General features: G+C 35.8%; 1 long non-coding RNA gene across 1 annotated transcript in view; it reads right to left on the reverse strand.

The window, feature by feature from the left end:
* Positions 1–212: 212 nt before the first annotated feature.
* LOC141542929 (uncharacterized) overlaps positions 213–20,130 on the reverse strand; it is a 48,227-nt gene continuing 28,309 nt past the window's right edge. The window contains exons 3-4 of the long non-coding RNA XR_012482275.1: positions 5,319–5,496; positions 213–303 (exon numbers count right to left, since the gene is read on the reverse strand). This is a non-coding gene — a long non-coding RNA (uncharacterized LOC141542929). The remainder of the gene's footprint in view (positions 304–5,318; positions 5,497–20,130) is intronic.

A 20,130-nucleotide genomic window follows, 5' to 3' on the forward strand; every position in this document is an offset into this window, starting at 1 on the left:
AGAGGAGAAGAGAGAAGTAGTTTTTTTGCTTGCTGAGGGCTATCAATTTTTTTTTAATCTGATAATCACAATAGAGAGGTCCATTGTCTTCCTTGGGAAGAATCAAAAATATGAAATAGAAACTTCTAAGACTTGTCAGAATAGATGATTAGTCTCTGTTTCTAATGATTTAGAAGGACATAAATTATACTTACACAAAGAATTTAGGATCCATTACTAAAGATTAGGACATTTGAGTCAGTCAGTGGAAGACTTTAGGCACACAAGGGGTGTTTTCATCACATTGCCCATCAGAAATAAGGACTTTAGAAAAGAAAAACAGATATGCAACGTGAATATCTGATTTAAGAAAAATATGCATCTCATAATGCAGCCCAAATTCAAGTTAGATTTTTGGCTGACATATTTCACTATTGGTATATATTAAGCTAATGTTTTCAGTCAACTAAATTTCCAATTTTTTTTCAGATTTCCTGCTGTCTAGCCATGCCTTCATCATCTTATACTTGTGAAGCTGACATTTTTATTCAAATGTAAGACTTAATATTTTTTCCTGTTAAGCTTAATCTTAATATTATACATTGGGGTATTGGAGTACTGGGGAGTTGTTCCTAATTTTTTTTTGATTTATCATTTTTAAAAATTGATTCTTTTTGAATCTAAATACTGCAACCCAACATTAGCTGCTAGGAATATTGGCCTTTTGCTAGCTAGGGTCCAGCTAACAAAAATGATATCATGCCACTATTAATTGACCATTATACATCCTGGGAAGTTCCAATGTACTCAGTAACTGATTTTGTCATCTTCATTTTAGTAATGAATGCAAGGCTTCTCTGCTCAAAATCAGTTCAGCAAACAAGCTAATCCAGGTATTTAGATTAGCAAATTTTCCTAATTACATTATGGAAGATAAAGCCATAGGGATCATGGTACAGGCCATCTGCTGATTGATTCTTCCTAAGGCCCCCATTCCACTTGGTCCATGTATATCTATTCAGCACCAATAACCATATAACTAGACACAAAGGCAGAGACCTTGAGTTCTGTACTTTCCTCAATCAAGGTACATATACTACTGTACTTCTCTGACATTGCTGTGATTGTGGAACTGAAGGACCAAGGAACTATATGCGTGCATGTCTGTGAATAATCAACTGATTGAGTTGTGATTCTTGAGTGCTTATGTTCCTTCTTGGTATTTCACCCATTATCTCCTCAAAGTGACCCTTTCAAACTTTATGTCATCCACAAATTTGATGAGCATGCCATCTATACCTTTAACTAAATCATTGAGAGATAATGTGTTTATTAAGCATTTACCATGTGACAGTTTCTGGGAATACAAATTTAACTTAAATTAAAAAAAAAAAACCTCTCCCAACTCTCCAGAATGTTACAGATGAATAAGGGAAAATAACATGTAAAGAGGTACTATTGTATGGAGAGGCAAAGTCAAGGGTGGAGCCAAGAGATAGGTGAGCATATTAAGACCTGGACCAGTCAAGAAATAGTGGTCTTAGGAATTTGGCAATGGGGAAGACTGATGAGTCAGAAACATCTTCATGATGAGAGATTGGTGTGAATATAGAATAGACTGGATAGTCAGGAAAGAGTCAGAAAAAGGGTGATCAGGTTGAAGAGATGATAAATAAAACTAGACCAACTAGATACCCTGAAGCAGTCTACTGAAGCCCTTCCTTTAAGTGAAGTTGAACCATTTATGACTAGTCTTAGTAGAAGTCATTTAACCAATTTTGAATCAATTTATTTATATTGACATCTAACCCAAAGTTTCTTAAACTGTGGATCATATAATTGAATGTTGGGGTCATGATAAGTTTGGCAACAGTCAAATATTTCATCAAGATTTAATTCTTTGTGTTTAAAAAAAAAATTAAAGTGCATCATCTCATTAGTATGCAAATTTTATTTTGTCTTTAATAAATGGTAAAATTATATATATATACATATATATATATGTATATACTAAAGAATTGTTTTTAAATAGATTTGTTTGTGATTTATTGTCCACAAATGTATAATTTGCATACCTATTTTATATTCTTATGTACCTGGAGTTGTGTAAAAATTTCTTGGGTGAAAAGGGATTGTGAATAGAAAAAACTTAAGACCTGCTCTAGTCCTTATCTCTACATCTTGTCTATATTACAGGCAGGAAGATCTTGAATTAGCCATCCTGGAGACATCTAATATACATTGACTCTTCCTCAAATACCTACCCTACTCACTTCCTATGACTTACTCCTCCACCCCATCTCAGCTACACACAAAGACTCTTGCGCTTTTCATTATCCACAAATGCATCACCTTCATGTTCCAAAGCCCTGAGATATCTTTATCTGACTATAATTTATTGGCTTTCTACCCTTGCTTTGCTTTCCCTTACCAAACCCAACCCTTTATCCACACCATACCATATCCAATCCCTTAACCCTTTCATTTTATCCTAGGCTATCTCCCCTGCACTAACTTTTCTTTCCCCCAACTCTACATCTTGGTGATCAGCTCAAATATTATTATAATATCAATTACACCTTGTCTCACTTTTGGATGACTCCCATCTTCTATCTGCCATCTTCGTTCTTGAGTATGTTACCAAATGCCAGGGGAGAAAAATCACACAGTTCTGTGTCAATTTTAATTTGTTATATAACCTTAACTGGATCCTCACTGCCACTAGGTTATTCTGCTACACATCAGTTCACTATGCTACTCTTCACAGTAGTTCTTCCAAACCGTTTTTTCCTTCCTCAAAATATAATAGTTTCCCTTCCTGACAATCTCTCAACTGAAGAGCTTGTCTCAGAACAATTGAGACCATTCACCATGAGTTCCTTCCTCTCCCATTTTCCTTTTTTGTATCACTCCTCTTTCTTCTTCACTTTTTCCTTATATGAAGAAGTGGCTCTGCTTCTTACTAAGACCTACCTGCTTTTAGCAATCCCATTCCATTCTATCTCCAAATCCAATTTTTATTAACACTCCTTTTTAACCTCTCTAAAGCCTTTCACACTATTGATCACCCTCTTCTCCTCTTCTTTCTTTTTTTTTCCTTTTTTTAGGTCCTTTTTTAGGACCTCCTTCTTTCCTGGTTTTTCTCTTACCTCTCAGACCATTCTTTCTCAGTTTTCTTTGGTAGATTCTAATCCAGGTCATGACCTCTAACCAAAGGTGTCCCTCAGACTCCTCTTCTCTTGTTTTTCTATACTACTTCACCTGATTATCAGCTCCCATGGATTTAATTATCATCACTATGCTGATGTTCCTCAAATCTTTATATTATTTTCCATGAATCTCTGCTGACTACCAATCTTGAATCTCTAATGGCCTTTCAGACATCTCAAAATGGATGTTCAGAAGACAACTCAAATTCAACATGTCCAAAAGTGAACTCATTCTCTTACCTCTAAACCAGACCCCTGCCCTAACTACCCTATTTTTGTTAAGAGCAATTTCTGTGAAGAGCTCCCATTTCCTCAGATTTGTAACACGAGTATCTTCCTCCATATTATGATTTCTCACCCTTCATATCCAATCTATTGCTAAGGCCTGTCAATTTCAATTCTCAATATCTCTCAAATTTTTCTCTCCTTTGATATTACTATCACCATTGTGTAGGTTAGACTGTAGTGATAATCTGCTAGTGGGTCTATTTTTCTCAAGTTTCTTCCTGTAGCCAATTAGCATTGATCCAGCTACCAAAGTACTTTTCTTAAAGTACATGTCTCCTTCCATTCACCTTCCCATTCAAGCAATTTCAGTGACTCTTTAATACTTACTGGAAAAAATACAAAACCCTCTGTCATTCAAAATATTTTAAAACCAGCTTTCCCACCCTTCAAACCAACCTTTCTAATTTTCTCACAGGTTAGACACCCCCACATACTTTTGACCCACTGGCATTGATCTCTTTGATGCTTCACAAACAAGCTATTCCATCTCTTGGCTCTGAGCATTTTCTTGGAGATACTTAGAACACTCTCTCTCTTCATCTCTGCCTACTGACTTCCCTGGCTTCCTCCAAGTATCAACTAAAATTTCATTTACAGGAAACTTTTTTTAATCCCTCTCAATTCCAGAGCCTTCCCTCTCATATTCATTTCCTATTTCTTCTGTACGTAGCTTGTTTTTACATATTTGTCTTCTTCTTTAGATTGTGAACCCTTGAGGACAAGAATTGTCTTTAACCTTCTTGTGTATCCTCCATGTTTAGCATAGTGCCTGGCATGGCAGAGGCACTTAATAAAGATTTATAAACTGACTCTCATCTCAAACTCAATATATCTAAAATAGAATTATTTTCCCACAAACCCACCCCTCTTCTCAATTTCCCTATTAGCCAAGATTCAGGGCCACAACCTGATATCATCCTTCATTCCTTTCACCACATATATCCTGTATTTGTCAAATCTTGTCATTCCTAGCTTCATTGAATCTCTCATATACATCCCCTCCCTTTCTACTCACACAGCCAACATCTTATTTCAGACTTATAGTATTATTTGCATAGACTAGAGCAATAACTAATCTCTTAATTAGGTTTCCTGCCTCATGACTGTCTGATCCATCCTCTCTTCACAAATGACAAAGTGATTTTCCAAAAACAAAGGTCTGACTATGTTATTCCACTATTCAATAAACTGCAATGGCTTTCCATTACCTCTAGCAGCTAACATAAACTCTCCTGTTGATATGTAAAGCTCTTCACCACCTGACCCCAATCTATCTTTACAACCGTGTTACACATTACTTTCCATACTACAGTCCAGCCAAACTGTTCTCCCTATTTTTCCTCATACATCTTAGTGCCTTTGTCCTCATTCTACATCCTTATTTTCTCATATTTCTCCCTAAGAATCCTTTGGTTCCTTTACAATTCAGTTCAGTTCATCCAAAACTTTCTATATGACATTGTTCCTGATTTCAAATAAAATAACTAGGGGTCAAATGGATGGAGCATTGGACATAGAGCAAGACCTAAGTTCAAATCCAGATTTAGACACTAGTGGTAAGACCATAAGTTTTCTCATCTATAAAATGAAGATAATAGTTTCTAATTCCTAAGTCTCAAGTATGTAAAGAGATATGATTAATATTTCCTGATTGACATCTAAGTCTTGCCCACTAACCATGGTTGCCCCTCAAGACTCTGTCATGACTCTTTCCCAGCCCATTTTGTTTTTCTTTTTCTAGCAGAATGGTACTTCTCTTATTTTATGCAACTGAGGACAGACCACAAGATGGTCAAAGAAAAGATGTTTTCAGTCAGCACAATACATTATTATTATCCTTACCTTTTTTCTACATCACAACGTTTTCATTCAGGGTTTTGGATGCCATTCCCTTGCTCTCTTGTGCAGAGCCCATCGATATCTCACTCTTTGCTCAGCCAAAGTGGTTGCAGTTGAATGATAAGGCATTTCATTTCTGTGGGAGTTGACAATCCCACTTGCACCACACACACAGTTGTTTCTATGAAAGGAAAATTGGAATTGAATAAACCCAGTGCTCCCGAATGGTGGCAAGGCCAAATCTCATTTACACACTCTGTCAACACAGTTTCTTTCCATTCTTGGGTGGATTTTTAGTTATTCATATGATAGGTTCATAGCCATCCATCTGCTCATACTCAAAATCTTTGCAGCTTAGTAAAACTTCCAAGTGTATTCCCTACGGAAGGATGAAAGCCCAGTAGAAACTCTGTGTCCCAATGAGACATAGACTGTTTTCATGAAAGTTGGTATTTCAATGAATATTTAAGAGAGGAGGTAGGATCAGTGTAGACAATTATTCCATTCCTTTAAAGTTATAAGAAGACACTAATTCCAGTTACCTTTGAATCAATCAGTTGAAAGTGTGATCTAAGTGTGAACAGGGTTTGTTAAGTCAATTTGAATTGGTTTATGGAATTGGCCACAAGCAACAAGTCCTTTCTAAAACAGCTAACCAGTTTTTGTTTTGAAGTTTGTTTTGTTCATGGTAAATTAAAGATTTTTTAGCTAAAGCCTTTGAAAAGGAATCATTGGAGTGGAGAGGTCTATGCCATAGGTCTCAGCTTCCTCTGCCCTTGTCTAGAAAAGAACTATGCACTTTAGAAGACCAAGGAATTACAATTTTTCCAAATTAGCATTGCATCAAAATTCCTGGAGGAATCACATTCTGTAAGGTCTGTATTGCAATCCTAAGATAAATTAGGAAAGGCAGGTTCAAGATTCCACAAAAATTCCAACCAAAAAACTGAATTCAGCATACCTAAGTAAAACATGTTGATAATTGAGCAAAAGGACTTCTCAGATTTGTGAGCCATATCTTTACCACATGTGTTCTAAGCTCAAGACCACTCTCCTTTTGACTTTATACATATTTTTGGAAAAGACTTTGGAATGGTTACTCATCTGCTATAATACCTTAGTAAGTGACCTTTACAAAAATCTAACTAATTAGCTGATATCCATATATCAATGATTTATGGGAGCCATTAGGAGCTCATGAACTAAAATAACATTAAAAATAGATATGCCAAATTTTTCAGGGCTATTCATAAAACTATGAGGGGATATTTGGCAATCTGATCTCTGGAAATAAGACCTGACAGTGTGGATGGAAATTTTTTTATTAAACCTTTTTAATTTTCAAAACATATATATGGATAATTTTTCAACATTAACCCTTGCAAAATCTTGTGTTCCAATTCCCCTCTCTTCCCCCTCCTCTCCCCTTATTTGAAAGTAATTCAATATATTTTACACATGGTAAAAATACATGTTAAATCCAATATATGCATACATATTTATATAATTATCTTGATATGTCATTGGATCTGACCTTGATCATCTCATAGTTGAAAAAAGCAACGTCCATCAGAATTGATCATTATATAATATTGTTCTGTTCATTTCACTTAGCATTAGTTCATGTAAATCCCTCCAGGCCTCTCTGAAATTATCCTGCTGATAGTTTCTTATATAACAATAATATTCCATAATATTCATATAGCATAATTTATTTATTCTCCAACTGATGGGTATCGATTCATTTTCCCATTTCTTGACACTACAAAAAAGGACTTCCACAAACATTTTTGCACATCTGGGTTCCTTGCCTTCCTTTAAGATATCTTTGGTATATAAGCCCAGTCAAAACACTGCTGGATCAGAGTATACACATTTTGATAGCCCTTAGGGGATGGTGTGAATGGAAATTTGAGGGAATAGCTTTGGAGCTTATATGTACAAAAAGCATATACTATTTTTACTGTAAAATAGAATGTATCTTCCTATGAAAATAAATTATAATCTAGATAAAAATGGAAATTTTATTTGTTGGCACTGAAGTTTTTAATTCTTTATATAATGTTATATTGCCTATAATATTGAGAGGGTTTAGGAAGTAGTCATTGGCAAATTAAAAAAAAATATGTCTCTACCCAATGAGTACCCAAGATGCATGGGTCTTCTTTAAGTTTTCTTGATATGAGAATGCCAGCGAAGCATGTGGTTTTTCCAGTCATCCTTTACTATTGCAATATGAGCAACTTTACTTATTTTTTCACTTACACATTTATTTGATAACATCATTCATACTACATCTTTTGTGTAAGTCCTGTCCTATAATGAATCATAGCCTGGTAACATCAAGGAGATCAAAATTGATGTTTGAGTGAATCTTATCTTTGTTGTTGCTGCTTGTACTGTTTTGAAGAGGACCATGGCATCAAGAAAATAATGCTATGACATACAAGTATATTAAATTAAAGTATGACAGGCTTATGCAAGGTCACCAGTCTCACTTTATCCAGAGCCAATATAGAACAGGATAACTACAGATGGCCCTGGATACAGTAAGAAACATGGTCTCTTTAAGATATTTCTCAGATCTCAGGGTATGACAAGGTAAAGGCCAATGATTGAGTAAGGATAAGTAAGAAATAAGGGAGAGAATGACCTCTTTTCCCTAGTCAGAAAAAAAAAAAATCAAGGGAGGAGAAGACGCTTAGAATTCTGGCCAAAACAGAAGAAAATTCACTCTGAGCTAATCAAGGGTCAAACAATGACTAAGTGAGTTTTGGCCTGGGACCAATAGTTCTTCAATCAACAAGCACCAAAAATGATTTGGATTTAAGGCATGGTCCTAGCCTATAAACCTCCAAGCTATCTTGGAAGGCTTCAGCAATCAAGATTTATATTCCTTATATTTACAGCACCTAAAGATGAAGTTATAATAGTGAAAAGGGAAGGGAAAGAAGAAGAAAGAGAAGAGAGAAGAGTTGAAGAGAAGAGAAGAGGAAAAAAAATGAACTATGTTGCCCAACTGGCCAGTTTCAGTTGAGTCCCCAGTGGGGCGGCTCCTATTGCTTCTTTTTTTTTTTCTTGAAAAGGACAATGACTTCAAGGAGGGGATGCCATGGCATGCAAGTGAATTGGATTGAAGTGAGGGAGGCCTGTTTCACTTTCTCTTCTGGAGTCATTTGGGCTCAGTGGCAAGAGATAGATCAGGTGACTGGAAATTGCCCAGATCTATCACTTTATCTTTAACTCTTCAGGAATTGTAATGTTTCATAGTGCCACACATCATCAGAAAAATATTTGTATTCAAAAAATTTAAACTTAGATTGTTTATAATGGGGCCCTTGTATCCAACAATGAGTTGAATACATTTTGAGTCTGGACCCTCAGAAATTGCTTCTAAAGATCCCGCTTCAAGGCTGTTGTCATTAATAACTTCCATTGGTTTGTTAAATCTGAGTATTCAAACTTTGGTTTCCTAAATGAAAAGATAGGGTATCTGGTTTAATGTGTCCAAGCATTGGGCATTCCCCTCAATTAGAGAACTCATAGTTGGGGCATCTCCACTGGGAAAAGTCTTTTTTATATGAAGCCTTTTCTGATCTGTTCAACTACAGAAAAGGTTGTATTCCTTTAAAAGGGATGTGTGTGTGTGTGTGTGTGTGTGTGTGTGTGTGTGTGTGTATGAACTAGATCTGAGAGTTAGAATTGTTGGTAAAGAAACAAATAAAAAGTATGTTGTAAAATATGAAAAACTATTTCCTTCAGATTTTGAAAAATAAAAATATATTCATGCTGTTTTATACACACAGTAACATAGACAAATGAAGTTCTACCCCATACAAGGAAAGAGGAAAATCAAGATGGTGGAAAAGGAAATTAAAATTTCTCTCTGACAAGTAAATAGAAATTATTATTATCAGGAAAAGAAGGAAGGCCACTGGTGAATGGAGGAAATTAGCACAAGGTCTTTTGATGCTGAGATGGCCTGTAGTTTGGCTTTTGACTCTAAGAAAAGCAGGTTTGTTGAACAATAAAATCCTAGTCAAAGTCATTGAATAAGAATGCATTTTTAAATTGTTCATAGCTAAAGATTAATAAAAATCGTATGGAGTTGTACCTAGGTTTTATGATTTTAAAAGCATTCCACATGGATAAAGTGTTTTAAATGTTCTGTTAGTGATATTTAAACTTATTTATAACAAAGCATTCACCATTGTCACCTAGTGGTAGTGTATATTAATTACAGGTTCAGTTCTTTGGCTTACAAATCATTTCAAAGTTTAGTTTCTAGACCTAAATTTCTCAGATATCATTAAAGCTTCTCAGAATCTGGGAATATCAAGAATGAAACAAAGTCAGAACTTAGAGCATAGTGCATTTTTTAATTAATAGTACTGTGACCAGGTAAATCAGTCTTATTGGATGAATCAGAAAGCATGTATGGGAAAAGATAAAGGGAAAATAGTAAAATCATTTTGGCTCTCAATTCAATTGATTTTTAGTACAGAAATATTGGAGATGATGGTCCAGAACATTTTGCATCTTTGATACCTGGAAACACCACAGTGGCTATTTCAACCTTTTCTCCTCCTCAAGTCCCAACTTTACCTGCTCCATTTTCACTTTGGGCCAGACTTGACTCTTAATTTACTTAGATGAAAATACTTTATATGAAATCCTTCAATTCTATTCTCCTAATTTTCTATTCCTATCTTTCTTCTCAGGTTTCTTCTCTGCTCATTCTCTCCAGTCTTTGACTAGGTGGCTTTCCTTTTTCTAATCTATGTCCTTGAACCCATCCCTTCCTGTTTCCTCCAAGACTTTGCTCTATTCATAATCTCCCCTTTTCTCTACATTATCAACCTTCTCCTCTCTACTGTGTCCTCCTTAATCAATCAGCAAGCATTTATTTAGAGCCCACTATATACCTGGTATTATGCCAAGCACTAAAATAATAAGAAAAAACTAAGACATCTTAATCTTTATCACAGTCTTTAGAAGAGAATGATACTAGGAGCTGAACAGATCAGAAAAAGCTTCCTTGAAAAAAGCTGGCACCTGAGTTTGTTTTTGTTTTTTATTTTGATGTTTTGTGTTTATTTGTTTGTTTGTTTTTAACTCAGATATTCCAACAGATAATAGTGAGGAGTGAGAACATTCTAGATGTGTTGATAGGCAGTTCAAAGTTACCAGGATTAGTAGTGATGTATGGTATGTGAGGAACATGCTCAGGTCACTCCTAATCTAAAAATAAATATCCAACAATACCTCTAATAGGTCTGTTTCCCAAAGACATCCCCCAAAAAGGGAAAAGGACTTGCATGTATAAAAATATTCATGTCAGCCCTTTTCATGGTGGCAAAAATATTGAAATTGAGGGGATGCCCATCTTTTGGGAAATGGCTGAACAAGCTACAGTATATGAATGTAATGGAATACTATTGTGTAGTAAGAAATGATGAGGAGACAGATTTCAGCAAAACCTGGAAAGACTTGTATGAACTAATACAAAGTGAAGTGAACAGGACTAGGAAAATAGTGTACATAGTATCAACAACACTGTGTGTTCAACAATAAATAACTCAGCTCTTCTTAGAATCATAATCCAAGACAATTACAATAGCTTCACAAAGGAAAATGCCATTCACATCCAGATAAAGAACTGATTGATTCTAAAAGTAGATTGAAGCTTACCTTTTTCCTTATTTTATTATTTCATTTTTTTCCTTTTAATCTGTTTCTTCTTTCCCAATCACGATTTATTAGTAATATGTATAACCTACATCATATTGCCTAACATTTTCAGAAGAGGTGAAGGAAGAAGAAGGAGGGGAAAAAATTTGAAATTCAAATTCTTGCAAAAATAAATGGAAAATTTTTTTCTTTTGACATATTATTGGGAAAAAAATATTTAAAGAAAAAAAAAAGCTGAAGGTGATTAAACTCCCAAGATTACTTGTAGCTCTAAATCCATTGCATACTCCTAATTATAATTGAAGAAAAGCTAAGTGATTTAGTCAGTGGCATACAGCTAGTATTCTTTGAGGAAAGGATTCATACCAATGTATTTTCCAATCTAGATTCAGACCCAATTTCTCTCTTCCTCTCTCTCTCCCTCTCTTCTTCCCTCCCTCCGTCTGTCTGTCTGTCTGTCTCTCTGTCTCTCTCTTTCTCTCTCTCTCTCTCTCTCCCCTTCTCTCTCAATTTTAATTATGCATTTTATTTTAAAAATATGTACATGGATAATTTTTGACATTCACCCCTACAAAACCATGTATGCTAATTCTTTCCCTTTCTTCCTCTCCTCCCCCAGTTAGAAAATGATCCAATATATGATAAACATGTTCAATTTCTCTATATATATTTCTACAAATATCATGCTGCACAAAAAAATCAGATCCAAAAAGAGAGATAGAAAGAGAGAGAGAGAAAGAAAAAAATGCAAGCAAACAACAACAAAAAGCGTGAAAACACTATGTTGTGGTCCACATATTACTGACTCTGAAGCCAGTCATATCTACTTCACCACATTTCCTCTCATATTTTTCTTTGTTAAAAGAAAAGATGGAGGACATCATGGTAAATGAACTAAAAATAGCATAGTTATCAAGAGAAGTCTATTGCCAAAACGGAAAAAAAAAAGGATTTACCATTCCAAAAAACACAATTTTTTTATTTGAATTATCAACTATTTTAGACTATCTGTGTCACTAAGCCAATCTATTAGTGCATTTAATTAAAAATTGATCATATATTAATGTACTATGAACATATGCCTTTCTCAGTGTGATCACAATATTTACTGCTTTTCCCAACAGTACAGAGTCCAGAGTGGGAGAAAAAGTTCACAATTGTTATGCTTATGTGCTATAGGAAAGTCATAGTTCATATACTTTCTCCTCTTAAAGTTCAAAATTGTTCTGGGGAGATGCTAGGGCTATGTGTCTAGACTAGGAGGTCAGATTCAATCTCTAATAATACTGGAAAAAATTAACTGGACCAACAGTAAGAGGTAGAGAATTGGTCACAAGGGAAAAAATACAATCTTAGTAATTGATATTGGAAAAAAAAATCAGAGTAGAAGAGCAAAGCTGAATTCATATAAATTCACAGACCACCTGGCCAAGGTCCTTTTATATTCCCTACTGTTTGGACATTAGCCATCCTAAAGACTGATATGCAAAAAGTCAGGATTTAAGTAGCTCACAGCTGAAAGACTAAGGAACATTAAAGGAAAAAAAACGCAAAAAAAAAAAAAAAAAAAACAATACAGCTCAGTCTGCTTATCATAACAAAAAGCTTATTTAAGCTACCAAATGATTAACTTGGGGCATATAAATAGATTAAAAATTTATTAATTTGTTCAATACTTTTTCCTGCTTTGAATATTAGTGATAGAACCCCATCATTAAGACATATTCAATAGTTTTCATTGTTTTTAGGGAATTTGTTAATTGATCTGAATGTAGTATAGTATAGTATATTGTAGAGGGCTAGAAATCTGAAAAGGTGTACTTGAATCAAGGACGGCACAGTACTTATAGTGAAGCACCTACTCAATATGAGATAATAGTTCTCCATATGGTGATATAATGGCTCTTCTAACATGCTCAATGTGCTGCAGTGATGTAATAATACTGAGATATTTAGGGGAGTCTCAGACACAGAAGACTCTCTCAGCCATAGACACAGAGAAGACTTCAGGCTCCAGACTAAAAATTCCAGACTCCATCTTTGACCAGCCATGTGGTAGCTCTCCTGCCTCCTTCACTTCTCCACCTAAATACCAAGGACTGTCCTAGGACCCTCCAGAAAACTAGCCCGGACATTACAGTGGATATATGTGCATGTATTTGTTCACTGGAATATTGTTGGATACAAAATTAGATGTGATGATAAAGAATTAAAAAGTGAACTTTGAAACTAACCACTATTTGCCAAGTTTTTCTCTGTATTTACTTTTTCCCTGGGTTCCAAGGGTTTCCCTGGATTGGTATCATCTTTCAAAATTGCCAGGGAAAATTTCTAGAACCAGAGATTAAATATTAATTGAAAGAACCCACTAATTGCCTCCTAGAAGAGATCCCAAAATGATAACTTCCATAAATATTATAGACAAATTCTAGAGCTCCCAGATTAAGGAGAAATGTGGCAAACAATCAGAAAAAAATTCAAATATAATGGAACCACAGTTAAAATAACACAAGACTTTTCATTAAAGAGTCAGAGGGCTTGCAAAGAATTACAACCAAGAATAACCTACCTAACAAAGCAATACAATACTTTAGTGGAAAACTGAATATTCCATGAAATAGAGAACTTTCAAGTACTCTGAGGGGAAAAAATAGATGATTTTGTTTTTAAGTACAATGGGAAATCATGAGGAATTCAATAAGGTTAAACTACTTATATTCCTACATGGAAAGATGATATTTGTAACTCATAAAAATTTTCTCCTTTTTAGGGGCAGGCAGAAACATATATAGAGGGCACAGATATTAGTTGAACAGGAAGGAATGATACCTAAAATAAAACATGCATCCATAGAAAGAGAACAGGAGGGGCATAATAGGATAAATTATCTCACATAAAAGAGGCAAGAGAAATCTTTTACTGTGGAGAGGAAGAGTGGGAAGGTAAGGAGTACTAAGTGAACTTTATTGCTCAATTGGCTCAACATAGGAATAACATGAACATTCAATTGAGTATGGAAATCTAACTTATTCTATAGGAAAATAGTAAGAGAAGGATAAGAGAAGGAGATATTGAGGGTATATTGGGAAAGGTGATATTCAAAAGAAAAATACTTTTGAGGGACAGGGGAAAGGAGAGAAAGAATAGAAACACAGAGGAAAATATGATGTAGGGAAATACAATTAGCAATAGTAAATATGAAAAAAATTGAAGCAAGTTTCTCCTATAAAGTCCTCATTTTTCAAACATATAGAGAACTGGGTCATATTTATAAAAATAAGAAAATTTCCCAATGTATAATGATAAAAGGATATAGTTTTCAGATGCAGTAATAAGAGTTTTCTATAGCCATATTAAAAAATAAAAAGCTCTGACGCACTATCAATTGCAGAATTGCAAATTAAAAGAATTCTGAAGTACTGACTCTTACTTATTAGATTGGTTAATGGGACAGCAAAGGAAAATGACAAGTGTGGGAGGGTGTAACGAGCTGTCGTCTCTCGAAGCTGCCGGATCACTCTCTGGGAAGAGATCTGCTGTGTCTTCTACTCAAATCTCTCCGACAGATTCTTCTTCCTGTAACGAACCGTTGTCTCCAGGCAGTTGCTGTTAACTCTTGTCCAGAGAAGTGACTTCCCTTCCTGCAGGGAGCCCCGTCAAGCCTGATGCAATGCAGAGTCTTCTTCTTGAATCTCCTCCAGCTCTTATCCTTCTCCAGGCCAATCTGCTCTCTGGGCCCAATGCTGTCTCTTTTATCCTCCCAGAGAATGGGCGTGGGATAATGCAAGGGCTTCTGGGAAGAACCAATTCAGCCAATGAGCTAGCTCCTTCTATCAAGTCATCCTGAGTTCTCACCTTGTAATTGTCCAGACAACCTGAATTCTCACCTTGTCACTGTCCAGACAACCTGAGTTCTCACCTAGTAATCTTAACATCTCCCCCTTTCTTTTGATTTAGAACATAGGACAGTCATGACCTTGAAACATAAATCCATCAATATGGGAAGTATTACAGATAATTACATAAATTACATAAGCACATAGTAACATAGTAACATAACACATGCTAGAAGTATATAACATAATCAAATAATCATAAATTGAAAATTTATAAATGTCCATAAGTCCATTGTCCATTAGTCTCATCTTGTGTGAGGAAGTCCAATGATTCCTGATGGTTTTAAAGTTCTTTAACAGTCTTTTTATTAGCCATGCTCTTTCAGTGTAAGATGTTTCTTATATCTTCTCCTTTATTTTGAGGTCTTTCTCTTTTTCTGTCTCTCTCTGATGGACAAGGCGAATACGACTCGTTGGCACCCATCTGATTCCTTCTCCTGCTGAAGAAATACAAGCAAACCCTCTCTCCCAGGCATTTAACCTATCTAATTACCTTCTATTTACCACTTTCTAAATCTCTTCTCATCATCTGGCAATTACATTGGAATTGTTTGCACTGGACACAGCCCTGTTGGTTTAAAAGGCCTGTATTCTCCCCAAGTGTAATCCATTTTTGCAATCTGATTGCCTTTTGGTTGACTGATTGGGTAATCCCTTTCTGCCATGTGATTGCTTTTCTTCTGGTTGATTAAATCAGAGTCCTGGCCTTGTAAAGGCTCTTTGGGTGTAACATCAGCTGCCATCATGCCCCAAGTCTTTTTTGCCTGGGGCCCTGGACCTGGGCCCCTCATCCCATTTCCCTGAATTATTCTACACTCTGATGCCCAATGGAGTCCTCTGTTGCATTTTGGACATGGGGTTTTAGGTCTTCTTTCATCCTGTCTTCTCACTGTATCTCCATACCTACACTGAGCTCTTAGATGTCCAATTTTTCCACATTGAAAACATCGCCGAGTTTCTCTAGAAGGCCCTTGCCAGGAGGGACCCTGTCTTTCCACATTCATCATTGTCCGGGTGTAAAAAGCATTTGTTCCCACTGTAGCACAGCGTCTTATGATCTCCTCTAAAGGAGCATCTTTGTCTAATCCCCATATAATTCTTTTGAAAATCTCATTGGCATTTTCCTTAGCCAGATGTCTGGTCATTATTTCTGTAGCTGAATTTTCTCCAATAGTTCTTTTGACAGCAGTTTGCAAACGTCCCACAAAATCTGCAAAAGGTTCATTGGGACCTTGCTGTATTTTAGTGAAAGCCTCTCCACGATCTTTCTGTCCAGGAAGGACACCCCAAGCTTTTATTGCAGCCTTAGCAATTTGTTCATATATTGTCATGGTATAATTAATCTGTTCCGAATTCTCTCCATACTGACCTTCACCAGCTAAGTGCTCAAAAGTGAATTGTGTGTTAACTCCTATTTCCAAATTGCATCTGACTTGAATTTTACATAATTCATGAAATTCTGCAAGCCATAATAAATTTTCTCCAGGTTCCAGACATGTCCTTGCTATGGATTTCCAATCATTCGGGGTTAGGACTTCATAAGACAAACCATCTAGTAACATTTTGACATAAGCTGATGTAGCCCCATAAAGGGTACAACCTTTTTTCAAATCCTTAATTTTATTCAAATCTAAAGGTGCATATCTTCTCCTTTTTTTACCTACAGAGTCAGTATTTTCAATCACAGGATATGCATGTATAAAATCACTTATATCCTGTCCTTCTCTCTTAGCTTTAACCAATGCTTTTTCTAATCTTGTCATAGGCTTAGGCTGCTTCACAGACAATTCTGTTTGTGTTTTTGCCTCTTCCCCTCTTTCTTCCTCCATCTCTGAAGGTGGGATTGATGTGGGCCTGTCAATAGTCTGTTCTCTAGGCAGGGTTGAAGCTTCTTCAAGAGAATCATACCATAATTCCTCATTTAAATCCTCTTGCTCTAGGGAAAGATCTTGATCTTTCCTTTTTTCCTCACACTTCCTCCTCTGTTCATTTTTAGAACTTTTCCTTCTCCTACAACTTGCTTGATAGTTTAAGGCTAATTGAACTATGTTGTAGATATAAAATACTTCTGCAGAAATTGAACGAGGCCCATTTTTTGCTTGAAATTCTTTCATTTCATATCCCACTAGCTTCCATTTATCTACATCTATCTTTTCTTCCTCTAAGAACCAAGGGGATGTGCATCTTAATGCAGCCAAGAGTTTAGCAATCTGTACCCAGGTTACAAGTAAACTCTGCTCCTCAATTATCTTGATTATACTCTCTATAGTACCACTCCTGAATGGGTGTGGAGCTGAGGTTGCTTCTGGGGCTGGGGTTGAGTCGGCTGAGGTCCAGGGATTGAATATAGCTAACATCTGCCCCATTTCAGCTATAAGAAATTCCTGGTTTAGCCCTTAACAAGTTAAGTTCCTTATTTATCTATTAGCACGCTCACTTAATCTTTAACAAAGTTTCCTCGTTACTCACGGTTCTGGGTCAGAGAGACTGAGATCTAGATCGGAAGCTTTTCCACTGGAATCAGGACCATGTCTGTCCCTGTTCGGGCGCCAAATTGCGAAGGTCTGGTCTAGCTCCTCTTGTCAGGATAAGCAAAAGTCCTTGCCCCACATGTGGACGCCAATTGTAACGAGCTGTCGTCTCTAGAAGCTGCCGGATCACTCTCTGGGAAGAGATCTGCTGTGTCTTCTACTCAAATCTCTCCGACAGATTCTTCTTCCTGTAACGAACCGTTGTCTCCAGGCAGTTGCTGTTAACTCTTGTCCAGAGAAGTGACTTCCCTTCCTGCAGGGAGCCCCGTCAAGCCTGATGCAATGCAGAGTCTTTCTTTTATCTCTGGGAGTCCTCTCTTTTATTCTCCCAGAGAATGGGCGTGGGATAATGCAAGGGCTTCTGGGAAGAACCACCTCAGCCAATGAGCCTGCTCCTTCCATCAAGTCAACCTGAGTTCTCACCTTGTAATTGTCCAACCTGAATTCTCACCTTGTCACTATCCAGACAACCCGAGTTGTCACCTAGTAATCCCAACAGGAGGGGATGTGGAACAAATTAGGCATTAATGCTCTTGGTGGAGCTGTGAACTGATTCAACCACATTATATGGCATTTTTGAACTATACACAAAGAACTATAAAATCATGCACTTTGGCCTAGAAAAACTACTATTAGGTCTATATTCCCAAAAAAGACAACAAAAAGGATCTATATGTACAAAAATCTTTAGAGCAGCTTTTTTCTGGTGGCAAAGGATTGGAAATTGAGGAGATAATCAGCAACTGGGACATAGTTGAATAAATTGTGGCATGTGAATATTATTACTATTATATTACCATTGTGCTATAAGAAATGATCAGTAGGATCCTTTTAGAAAACCCCAGAAAAACTTCCATGAGCTGATGCAAAGTGAAATTTACTGTGTACAAAGAAACAGCAATACTGTAAAATGATCAGCTGTGAATGACCGCGATTCTCAGCAATATAATGATCTAAGACAACTCTGAAGGACTTGTGTTGAAAACTGGTATCATTTCCAGAGAAAGAACTGATGGTTTCTGAATACAGATTGAAGCATTTTTTTATTATTTTGAGTTTTTTTCCTGTTTTCTTTCACAACATGAGTATTATGAAAATGTTTTACATGATTATATATTAAAATATTTTATTAATTGCCTTCAAGAAAGGAGTATGGGGGAAAGAACTAAGAATCTGTAAAATGAATGTTAGATAATGTTTTGACATGTGAATTGGGAAAATAAAATTGTAAATGTAAAACAAAATTTTTAAAAAATTATAAAAGGCATTGAGAGGTTTCATAACAATCAGCAAATCAGAAGTGACACTTTAACTGAGGTCTTCCTCAGCGTAAGGCCAGCTCTCTATCACTCCAAATTGTTTTTCCAGAAAAAAAAAAGACAATTTTATATGAAAAATCTGAAATCTCACTCCAACTTTTAGTTTCCATCTACTTTTTCATAATTCTGATGAGTACTTCTCACTGCTAACTGAAGAAAATTGACTTAATTTTTGTCTTTTTTTTTTTTAACTTTCTTTCCTCTTTGAAGAGATGCTTATATGTGTGAATTGTCTTTACTGCAGGGAAAAGGAAAAGAAACAAGATAATCAATATAAACTTGTCATTTGCCAACTTTCCAGTTGTGAAAACAGTTCCTTCTCTCCTTTTACTACCTTTTCATTAGAGAAAACAGCTCCTTCTCTCCTTTTGCTGCCTTTTCATTAAATAATTTTGGTTCATTAGGAGACTTCCTAGATCATTGCTTTTTTTTTCTTCTTCAGATGTACCCTTGATGATTATATTTAGATAGGAAAAAACTATTTTGGCCACAGAAATCATAAGCCATCAATATTATGAACAGCTCTTATTTCAGAAAAAGAATAAAATCCACTGTTATAACTTTTTTTTTTAATCTAACATGGACTGAATTCATCACTTGTATCTATTCAAATTAAACAGAATCTTCTGTATGCAGCCTTTTTTACTTGTAAAAACTTTTCTCAGGACATTTCTAATAGCAACCAATTACTTATCTTGGGAAACTGGCTCATTCTTTTAGTTTGCCAATCTGACAGGTGCTTAGGGGAACAGACTAATAATTATTTCAGGCAATTGGACACTGACAATCCCATTCCAATCTCTCTCTACCATTCCTGTAGAAACACTTTTTTATTTATTGACTGCTAAATGAACTTTATTACTAATTCATTCTATAGACTGAATTTGGTGTCTTGAAATGTGACTTAATCAGCAAGGATTTTTATGCAACATATTGTTCTATATGTTAGGAATATAATAGAAGTAAGATAAACTAGCCTCAAGCGTCTTGCAATCTTTTGAGATGAAAGGCCATATTCATATGAATATGGTTAATGCCCAGAAAAGCCAGAGCATCATTTGGGGAGTTGGAATGTGTGGGAGTGTTTTACCACATTTCTCAGATTCATTAGTTTCAGTCCTTTGACCTTGAAGGCATGTCTACCCATAACTAGAATATAAGAAGAAGGATCAGCCACTCTGTAATACTATTCTTTTCTTATATTGCAGGAAGCAAGATAAGATATACATTGTCATAGAGAGAACAAGCAGAATAAAATGGATACAAAATTACTAAGGATGAATATGAGGTTGTGAGTGAACTGGAAGTGAGCTTGGAGAAACTGGAAGAAGCAGAAGTTGACTGACTCTAAGAATATAGGCGAGAATATGTGGCAAAA

Source organism: Sminthopsis crassicaudata, chromosome 5 (assembly GCF_048593235.1).
Source record: "Sminthopsis crassicaudata isolate SCR6 chromosome 5, ASM4859323v1, whole genome shotgun sequence".
In the NCBI taxonomy this organism is placed as follows: Eukaryota; Metazoa; Chordata; class Mammalia; order Dasyuromorphia; family Dasyuridae; genus Sminthopsis; species Sminthopsis crassicaudata.